The sequence below is a fragment of the Elephantulus edwardii genome, unplaced genomic scaffold (genome assembly GCF_000299155.1).
Source record: "Elephantulus edwardii isolate Elephantulus edwardi_28Jun2011 unplaced genomic scaffold, EleEdw1.0 scaffold00183, whole genome shotgun sequence".
Lineage (NCBI taxonomy): Eukaryota > Metazoa > Chordata > Mammalia > Macroscelidea > Macroscelididae > Elephantulus > Elephantulus edwardii.
In genome coordinates, this window is record NW_006399933.1 from 1730390 (window position 1) to 1742108 (window position 11719).

The following is an 11719-nucleotide window of genomic DNA, read 5'->3' on the forward strand; positions in this document are numbered from 1 at the left end:
CCTTCCTTCCTTCCTTCCTTCCTTCCTTCCTTCCTTCCCCCTCTTTATTTCTGTCTCCTTTGTTTTTATTCTGTTTGCTTTCTTCATGATTGATATCCTTGATATCATACCACAACTCATCTGGACTTTGATCACTCTTCCAGAAAGAATTGATTGACACTTAAAAATTTTAGAAAGTACCATATGAACAGGAGGCAATGGTAAGGAAAGAGGAAGGAGAAGCTGCACTGAAGGCATTGGGGAAAAAAATAAATCCACAGGAATGGATAAAATACTAATTGATTTTTTTCAATTAACAGATTCCGTTTTAGATGCACTCACCAGTCTATGCCAAGAAATGTGGAGGACAGTTGTTTGTTTGGCCAATGGATTTTAAGAGGATTTGTTCCCATTCCCAATAAAGTTGATCCAATTGAATGTGGAAACTACCAAACAATATCATTAATATTCCATGTGATCAATATACTGCTGAAGATCATTTAAAAAACAGCTAGAACAGTACAAATAGGGGTACTGCCAGAAGTTCAAGCAGAATTTAGATGAGGCTATAGCACCAGGGATACCATGGCTGATGCCAGATGGATGCTGGTTGAAAGTAAGGAATACCAGAAGAATGTCTATTTGTGCTTTATTGGCTTTATAAAGCATCTGATTGTGTGAACGATCACAAGTTGGGTCTGGCATTGAGAAGAATGAGAATCCCAGAGCACTTGATTTGGCTCATGAGGAACCTATACCTGGATCAGGAGGCTGTTGTGCAAACAGAGCAGAGGAGTACTGCATGGTTCTAAATTGAAAAGGGAGTGTGTCAAGGTTGTATTCTCTCTTCTTACCTATTCAATCTGTATGCTGAGAAAATTATCCGAGAAGCTGGACTCTATGAAGAAGAGTGTGACAGCAGGATTGAAGGGAGACTTATCAATAAACTGCAGTGTGCCCATTACACAACCTTGCTTGCTGAAAATAAGGAGGACTTGAAGTATTTGTTGCAGAATATTAAGGAATGCAGCCTTCAGTATGAATTGCATCTCATTATCAAGAAGACAAAGATTCTTACCAGTGGACTGAGAGGGCGTGTTTTGATGGACGGAGAGGAGATTTAAATTGTCAACAGCTTCATCTTGCTTAGATCTACAATTAACATCTTTAGTATTAGCAATCAGGAAATAAGGAGACACATTACACTGGGAAAATCTGCAGTTAGTGACCTCTCCAAATTATTGAGGAGTCATTATGTCAGTTTGAATACTAAGGTGTGTCTGATTCTGGCCATCACCTTTCTGATCAGTTGCTATGCATCTGAGAGCTGAACAATTAATAAGGATGACAGAAAAAGAATTGATGTCATTGAGCTGTGGTGTAGGGAGAAGAGAACTGAATATCTCATGGACAGCTAAGAGAACAAACAGATATGTCTTGGAGATAGTACATCCTGGATGTTCTTTGGAGGAAAGAATGATGAGGTTTTGCCTCACATATTTTGGGCATGTTGGTTGGAGGGGCTATTTGGAGAAGGACATGATGCTGGGAAAGGTGGAGGGCTGGCAAAGCGTAAGACCCTCCACCAAGTAGATTGACAAGGTGACTGCTACAATAGGCTTTCGTGTGTTAAAAAATATGAAGATGGCACAGGATAGAACAGAGTTCCGATCTTTTGTTCATAGGGTCATTATGAATTGTACTCAACTTCATTGCACATAACAACAAACAACAATTGCTGGTATCTAGGGTATTAAGAAGTGTTACTATTGTACTATTGTTGGTAAGGTGAGTTATTATTGTTGATTCCTCAAGTTGAAACTTACTCATAGCTGAACTGCCAATGAGTTTCCTTTTACAACTAGGACTGTATCCTTCAATATGAATTATATTTCAACATAAAAAAATTCTCACTATGGAGCCAATAGGCAAAATAATGATAAATGGACAAAAGACTGAACTTTATATCTTACTTATCACCAGCAGTGAAGAAATAAAAAGTTATGTTGCTTTGGGGAAAAACAAAATCTGCTGTTGAGGACAGACCAAGGGTTCTAAAAGGCAATGATGTCAGTTTAGTGTACCATGATCTTTTCAATTACTCCCATACATTTGAAAGTTGGACAGTGAATCAAGATGGAAGAATTGATGCCTTTGAGTGGTAATGTTGGAGAAGAGGACTTAAATCCTATGAAATGCCAAAATGAAACAAGTTTGCATTGGAAGAAGTGCAATCTGGTGCTCCTAAAAGGTAAGGATGATGAAACTTCGTCCACACACTTTTGACTTGCTGTCAGGAAGGGCCTGTCCTTGGAAAAAGACAAAATTCGGGGAAAAAGCAGGGCATCTGAGAGATGACCTTCAAAATGATTGACAAAGTGACTGCAATTGAACTTGGACACATCAGAGATCACAAGGATGACAGGGCAAAGTTCAGATCTATTACTCATAGGTATCTATGAGTCAATGACAGAAGGACAGAAGACTATCATGAGTCCTGAAATTCCCATCATGTCATGGATTATGTTGGAAAAACATTCCAAAAAAGAAGGAGGGGCCCAAAATAGTTCTGTGATTAATGGCACTGGTTCATACAGTGATAAGCCATCGGCGATGCAGGGAGGCACTCACTGTATGAGTAAGTAGTCTTTTCCCCCATTGATCTTACCCTAGATTCCCTGGAGAAGCTTCCAGAGCCCATTGTCACTTAGAAACACATTGTCATATGGACGGTGCCCTATAAACAACTTCCTGCTGGTCAGCAAAGGCCTGTTTGGTTCACAGATAGCAGTTCCAGGGTATATGGACAACATTTGATGTTGAAGACCAGGAGATTATCTGCTACATTAGGACCAGTAGATGCAAAGACCCTGATTTAGGAAGGCAAGAACAGAGCCACACTCTGCTGAACTGCATACTGTCTTCCTTGTAGTGACTGAGGAATTGAACAATGGCAAGAGTCTATATGTTTTAAAATGAGAGGAAGTCTATTGTCCTCCAATGCACAGAGAAAGGGAAAATTTGGTGTCCACTGAGCTACCTTCCAGGACTTGAGATTAAAAGGAGCTGGCAAGTGTTATGACCACCTGGGTCTGCTGAAGTGGGAATAGGAGGCACCCGGCAATGGAAAGATGGTTCCATTGACAGTTGAACTAGTTTGCACTATGTAATGGATAGATAAAGAAGGGTTGCTGGCTGGGGAACAGGGAATTATGAGGATTCCTAGTTTGTTGCTCCATGTGGAGGGTAAGACTGAGTGAGGGGATCAGCTGATCCATAATACAGGAAGAAATATGGACTCCTTGGTTTGCAGGTGATGCCTATTTACACCTAACCACAGGTTAGGGATGAGTTGACTAGAAACTATCCAGATGACATCTATACCAGATGTCTCATGCTGTGAGCTAGTGTTGATTGATGCAACTTTTTGGTTTGCTCTGAACTGGACCTTTTTTTATAGATACATATGCTCAGTGGGACTAGAAGATTCATTAGAGAAAGAAATATGCTTGTTCCCTCGGAGTATTGGTTTGAGCAGGATAGGTAAATAAGAAAATGGCTATTTAAAATAAGGATATTTAGCAATAAGACATGAAGTAGATGGCGTACATGCTTTCATGAATGCAGTCGTTCATAAGATGACTGTAAGAGGAAAATTAATTCTTCAAATACGAAATGAATCACAGAACCCAAGTTACATGGAGGAGTGGGGAATCAAATAAAGGAGGAAAGTTGATGTCTGAATTCATGGAGCGGTATTGCAGATCAAACATTTGGGATGTTATTTACTTCCACTTTTTATTAACAAGTTTGCTACTAATCTTAGCAGAATGTATTCTGAACAGAAAAATGGGAATTCCACGACAGTTAATTGTGCTCATTCAAGAGAGAAAAACTATGGTACCCTCACAGAATGGATTATTACACTGTATTGAAGAGCAATGAACTCATAAAACATTAAACAATATGGGGGAGCCTGGAGGACACCATGTTGAGTGAAATATCTCAGCCACAAAAGAACAAACATTGCATCATATTGTTTGTTGTTAGGTGCCATCAAGTCATAGACAACTCATAGCGACCCTATGAATGAAAGGCCTGAGCACTGTTTGTACAGAGAGTTTCCGGAGGCAAGCCATTTTGGATGTGGGTGCTGCTCCTGCTTCCAGGCTTGTTTTAGTTGGGAAGCTCCAGCCAATACTGTCTACCATGGGTGACCATTACCACGTTTGGATACATCACTGTCATAGTGTTCAGCATCACAGCAACCATGAGTTACCTCTGTACAGCAACACACAGACCAATGCTACACCACCTAAAAGAATGTTTGACACGAAAACAATTTGAACCTGAACTCACAGAAACCCTGGTAGGAGCCAACCAGGAAGAACATGGCTGCCTTCTCTCCCCTCTCACTTTGGGGCTTAAAGTTCCCTCCTTCCTTAAACCCTAGGCCAAGCCTGGCTTACCTCGCTACTGGAGGCAGAGCAAATCTACAAGTCAAACCCAAGCCTGAAAAAGCACTCGACTCCAAAAATTCGCCATAGTTCCTGCGCTCGCACCACCATGCTCACTCTGGCAAGGAGAAGTCACAGAAACCCTGGGAGGAGCCAACCAGGAAGAACATGGCTGCCTCCTCTCCCCACTCCCTTTGGGGCTTAAAGTTCCCTCCTGCCTTAAACCCTAGGCCAAGCCTGGGTTGCCTCGCTCCTGGGGACAGGGCAAACCTGTACATCAAACCCAAGTCAGAAAAAAAAAACTCGACTCCAAAAGCTACCTATCATGTTAGGTAGTAAATTAAAAAAAAATGCTCCTGGATCCTGCGTAATATTCTATCACGTGAATGTACCATAATTTTTCAATCCATTTGATTGTGGTTGGACATCTGGGTTGTCTCCACGTTCTTGCGATAATGAATAATGCTGTGAACATTAGTGTACAAGTCTCCATTTGTGCCTCAAGCAGTGGAATAGCTGGGTTATATGAAATTTCTATGTTAAGCTTTTTACTGATATAAAACAGGACAGACATAGAAGAGGTGGAGATGAGAATGGAAAAAGAGTAGATAAATAACAATCTGCATTAGTCTAATGGCTACATTAGAACAGATGAGGGGAAGAACTGTTCAAAAGGAATCTATGATTAGGCATTATGACAACCTTTTGGAACAAGGGTTGCATTGCAGAGCGGTTTAAGGGAGGGAAAGTAGGGGAAGAAAATGTTTAATAATGGTAAAAAACTCCAAAATATTAAAAATAAAACAAACCACAAATTATGTATGCATGATTGAATGAAAAATAAATATTACTGTAATCTTTCACTCAAATAAAACCTAAACAAATAGATTTTTTAAAAAAATACATATATGTACACCAAGAAGCTTTTGTTCAAACACAGCAAGGGAACAGTGCCTAATACAAAGCCAGGCAAGATGTGTGTTATGGTTGTATTTTTTTCTCCATACTTATTTAATCTTTGGCTTACGGTGAGGAATTGTCATGCCAGCAGAAAGGTATGTGGTTCGAATCTACCAGCTTCTCTGTAGGTAGAAAATAAGCAATCTCCTCCCACGGAAGGCTGACACCACTTGAAGGTTAGCGATGGGTTGATTTTGATTTGATGGTACTCAACAATAATAACAACAATTCAAATTGTGGTGAGCAGACACATAGAAAAGCTGGACTCTATGAAGAAGAATGTGACATCAGAATTGGAGGAAGATTTATCAAGAATGTGCATTATATAGGTGATACATCCTTGCTCACTCAAAGTAAAGACAGTTCTAAACACTTGCTGCAGAAGATTGAAGCCTTTAATATGAGTTCAACATCTAGAAAACAAAACCTCTCACTACTGAATGGACCAATAAGCAACATCATGATAGATGAAGAAAAGATCAAAGTTGTCAATAATTTAATTTTATTTGGATCCACAATCAACACTGGTAATAGCATCCAAGAAATCAAAAGGCATTGCATTCAGGAAACCAGCTGTTAAGGACTTATTAAAATTCTAAAGAGCAAAGATAATCAGTTTAAAGACTATCAGTGCGCCTGATCCAAGCCATGGTCAATTTTCAATTACTTTTTATTTACTTCCTATTGAACTTCAGAGTTGGATCACAAGTAAGGATGATAGAAAAAGAATAAACACTTCTGAGCTGTTGTGTGGCAAAGAGTACTCAGTATCTCATGGGCTTCCAAAATAACAAGTCTGTCTTGGAGGAAGTACAACCAAAGTGCTTTTTAAAGGTTTTGTTTCACATGCTTTGCACATGATGTCAGGAACGACTAGTACTGTGGAAAAGACAACATTCTAGAAAAGGAGCAGAATTGGAGAAAGACAGGAAGATCCTCAACAGGCTGGACTGACATAGTAACTATAACAACAGGCTCAGGTATAGAAGAGATGGTGAAGATGGTGCAGGATAGGGTAACACTCATATCCTTTGTTCATTGAATCACTATGAGTTGTCGTTGACTTGCTAGCACCTAACAACTTCTTATGGATAGTTCTCATCTGCCTAATCTGCCATATAAATGCCTGTTTGAATTAGAATCAGTGCTGTTGCAGTCATTGGAATACATAGTTATGAAGAGTGAGTTCCAACCATCAACAGGATTACATCAACAGAATTTCTTGGGCAGATACTAGTGACATTTTTAAAAAGCAGGAAGTACTGTTGGGGGAATCAGACTTTGGATTTTGATGGATAAATCATAGATTGAGCACTGAAGACCCTGAGTCTCAAATGATTTGAGGAGTGACTAATGGTTACTTTGCTCTAAGGGTTTGGGGTTCACAAAAATGAACACCAGAGTTATTTCATGGTTATTGGTATACAAATGAAACAATAATGCCCTAGAAATGCAGTGAATATAAACAGAACTAGGTGGTCAATTTAGCACCTAGATTATAGTATATCTTAATGTAAGTCATCATTAATTTTTCCAGGGATGCATCCTATCTTCATACCTTTTCAACCTGTATGCAGAGCAGATTATCCGAGAGGGTGGACTCTATGAGGAGAAGCGTGGGGTTAGGATTGGTGGACAATCTATCAACAATCTGTGTTATGCAGATGACACAACCCTGCTCGCTAAAACTGAGGAGGACCTCATGCACTTACTGCAGAGGGTCAAGGACTGCAGCCTTCAATATGAACTGAGGCTCAATGTCAAGAAGACAAAGATTCTCACCACTGGACCAATCAGTAGCATCAGGATGGATGGCGAATAGATTGAGATTGTTCACAGCTTCAGTTTGCTCGGTTCCACAGTCAACACTCTTGGCACCAGTAGCCAGGAACCAAAAAACGTATTGCAATGGGAAAGACTGTGGTTAGGGACCTCTTTAAAGTACTCAAGAGCAGCGGTGTTCTCTGGAGACTAAGGTGTGCCTGATACAGGCCCTGGTTTTTGCAATCACTTGTTATGCATCAGAGAGGTGGACAATGACTAGGGAGGATAAAAGGAGAATTGACGCCTTTGAGCTGTGGTGCTGGAGAAGAGTATTGAATGTACCATGGACTGCCAAGAAAACAGATTCATCCTAGAGAGGGTTAAACCAGGCTGCTCCTTGGAGGCAAGGATTCTGGGGCTTCGTCTCACATTCTTTGGACATGCTGTAAGGAGAGACAGGTCTTTAGACAGGGACATCATGCTGAGTAGAGTAGAGGGACAGCGCAGGAGGAGAAGACCCTCTATGAGGTGGATTGATTCAGTGACTGGGGTAATCGGGATGGGTGTGTCAGAGGCAATGAGATTGGCACAGGATAGAGCAGGGTTTAGGACTGTTGTATATAGGGTAGCTATGAGTCACAAATGACCGACGGCCCATAACAACAACAACAACAACAACAGTGACATAAATCTCTGATTGTGTAGTTAATAGTGAGCAACAGTAGTAATCAAAAGACCTCTATGAATATAAGTAAGCAAGCTAGGGTTAATATTTATAATAGTTCTTATTTTCCTTCATTTATTTTATTGATAAGGTCTAGCATTTAACATTTTTTCCCATGGAAAACAATCTAATCTTTTCCATACTCATTTTACTTTGAATTATTTTCTTCAATTTCTTTCATAATCTCTGAATAAAATTCTTAGAATATTTTTGCTTTGAGATTCATATTCCATTCTTCGTATTATACCTTGGGCATGCTGTTGGGCCTCAGACTTTGAAAAAGACATCATATGAAGAAATATGAGGGGTCATAGAAAGAGAAGAAAACTTTCACAAAATGGATTGACACAGTGACTACAAGAATGAGCTTAAGCATTTCAGAGAGAATGAGGATGTTTTCAGATATGGTAAGATTCCAATCTGTTGTTCAGAGGGTTGCTCTGATTCAAAGTTGGCTCACTGGCAAATAACAACAATTTATGATTTATCATAATGTTTTTCTTGCATTTCACTGTGTATATAATCTGGCTGATATTATTCACAATTCTGCAATTTATTATATTCTAAATTAAGAGAAACATCAATTTGAGCTATAAGCCATACTTTAAAAATACCAGAAGTGTGGTGACTGTACTTTAAAATAAATTATCACAGGCACCTGTTGAGATAGTGGTGGTGATAGTTATACACCAGAGCACCTTCCATCTTCAGATCAGGTATTCAAACCACAGTTCTTTTATCTCCCCATAATGTGATTTTTAACCTTTCCCTCTTGTTTTGAGATGTTCTAACCAATGGGATTTATTATTTTATGCATTCATGTATTTCTTTACTTATCCACTTAGCCAGTATAGTAAAAGTCAAAGGAAAGCATTAAAGTGGGTCTCTAAGTTTCCAAACTTCTTCCTGGGAAAAGATAAAAGAAGATAGAGTTACCTCACATGATTAATAAATCTAAGACAAAAGAACATGATAAGCATTAGGAAGAGACCAGGGAACATGAGTGGAGAATTTGAGGATTAGCCAATTACTTCCTAATGTCAAACCAAAATTCAGTAGAAATAATCACTCTTGGCATCTGACAGAAGACAAAGATTAGGATTTAATACCACCATAGTCTGATTTCTCAAATTCACTGAGCAGGTGTTTAATAAGGCATAAATATTTGTTATGTTTAAGAAGTTCATAGCAATTAAAATGTGGAATCACAAAATAGTTCCCAGCCCTTTATTTTGGTGAGAACACTGTAACCTTTTTCTTAAGGACAATTATGTTGAGGTCATTACTTTGGCAGAGTAGATTTCTTTGCCTAAGGAAAATATGGAATGCAAACATATTAGGTTACATGAAACTCGTTATTGTCACTGATGAGTCTTCAGTGATTACAAAGAAAGAGAAAGAATTTAAGGTCAGCAGAAAGAACTTTGAATTACTGGGTGATTAGATAAACATATGTTTTACTTTGGCTTCTCCATGAATAGGATGCATAAAAGTGGAGGAAATTTTCACACAACCAGAAGGACATAATTTATAGAGAATAACAAGGAGAGAGAGAATATCTCCCCGTGTGTGTGTGTGTGTGTGTGTGTGTGTGTGTGTGTGTGTGTGTGTCTGTGTGTAGGTAATGCTGACTCTAACAAGGTCTGACTAATTAGACTTTCTTTAAACATAATCCAAATACCATCAGGGATTTAAATTATTAGTCAGTAAATTTGTTTCTGTCCTTGTTTTATTGTTCTCTTAGAAATTAAGTCAACAAATGCAATATTTAACCAACTAATAAATAGAGCAGTGAATCAGATTGATATGACCTCCTGGGTGTGGATATCAAATTCCTTATTTACTGTGTGGGGACTTCTAGTGATGAAGCTTATAATAAATTGCACTGCTAATCCAAAGGCTACACATCTCTCATAGTTCGAATCCACCACTGGCTCCATGAGATAAGCAAGAACAATCTTTTTCCATTGAGATTTAAAGCCTTGGAAAACTATTGGAACTAATTCAATGTCATAAATTTAAATTTTGAGTTAGATTACTGAGCATGTTTTTCTCTGTGTCTCTTATTTTGCAAAATAGCATATTTGAACATTGATAATTTTTATGAAGAATTAAGGGAAATGGGTCAAGATAAACTCTCTTATTTTATTTTCTACTAGTTTATTGAAAAAATTCGAATACAAATTCAAACAAAGTCTTTCAATATCCCTCACCCCCTCAACCATCAAACTGTACAGCCTAATGATTAATTCCGCCCTCACCCTGAACGTTCATATCTCTCTGCTCCCAGGCTCTCCAGCCCCTCTTTGATCCTTATACTCATTCTATAATAATGGCTTTATACAATATTTATCCTTTAAGACTGAGTTACTTCACTCAGCTTAATACTCTCCAGTCCCTCCCAAGTTAGGTAATAACTTACAAAAAAACACTGCTCCTGCGTGCTGCATAGTATTCCATTGTGTGAATGTACCATAATTTTTCAATCCATTCATTTGGGCTTGGACATTTTGGCTATTTCCTTGTTCTTATGGTGGTGAATAATGCTGCTATGAATATTGGTGTACAAATCTCAGTTTGTGCCTCTGTTCTCATATTTTCAGTGTATATTCTAAGTAGTGAAATAGCGAGATTATATAGAATTTCTATGTTCAGCTTTTCAAAGAAGCTCAAAACTATCTTCCAGAATGGTTGTACCATTTTACAATCCCACCAACAATGTACAAGAGTTTCTTTCTCACCACATCCTCTCCCACATCATTTATTACTTGCTACCCTGTTATACTTTGTCACTGTTACTGGAGTGAAATGGTAAATCATTGTGGTATAGATTTGCATCTCTTTTATTGCCAGCGATTTGGAGAACTTCTTCATATGTCTGCTTGCCATTCAAATATTTTCCTCTGTGAAAATTCTTTCCATGTCTTTACAATTTTATAATTCTTTCCATGTGTTTATAATTTTATAATTGGGTTATCAGTCTTTTTCTTGTGGAGGACCAGAGGCATTCTGTAAACTTTTGTTATAAGACTCTTGTCTGAGATGGTATTACCAAATGTTTGTTCCCAGTCAGTAGGTTTTCTTTTCACCATGTTGGAAGAAGTTTTTGATGCACACATGGATTTAATCTTTAGAAGGTCCCATGCATCAATTTTATCCTTTTTAGATTGTGCACTTCTGGTTGTATTTGGTAGTCTCTTTATACCTTGGACTAGCACTTCTAAGCCTGATGATCCCAGTTTGTCTCTTATGAATGTTATGGTTTGGGGCATTACTCCCAGGTCTCTGATCCACCTTGAGTTGATTTTTGTGTATGGTGTGAGATGCGAATCCTGTTTCAGCTTTCTGCAGCTAGGAAGTCCAGTTGTGCCAGCACCATTTGTTGAAGAGGTTATCATTTCCCCATTTGATAGCTTTGACTTCCTTGTTGAATAGCGGTTGACCATAGATATCTGGGTCTATTTCTGGGTTCTCAATTATGTTCCATTGATCTATGTTCCTGTCATTGTTAATCGTATCATGCTGTTTTGGTTACCACTGCTGTGCAGTAGGTTTTGAGGTCAGGGAGTGCTATGCCTCCAACCTCATTTTTGTTTCTCAGAAGTGTTCTGTTTATTCGGAGTCTCTTGCCTCTCCAAATAAATCTGATCAATTTCCCTTTCAATATCCTTTAAAAATGAATTTGATATCTGGATTGGGATTGCACTGCACATGTAGATTGCTTTTGGTAGGATTGTCATTTTCACAATATTGAGTCTTTCTATTCATGAATAGGGCACATTTTTCCACTTCTTTATTATGTCTTGCAAAAATGTTCTGTAGTTTTCTTTGTATA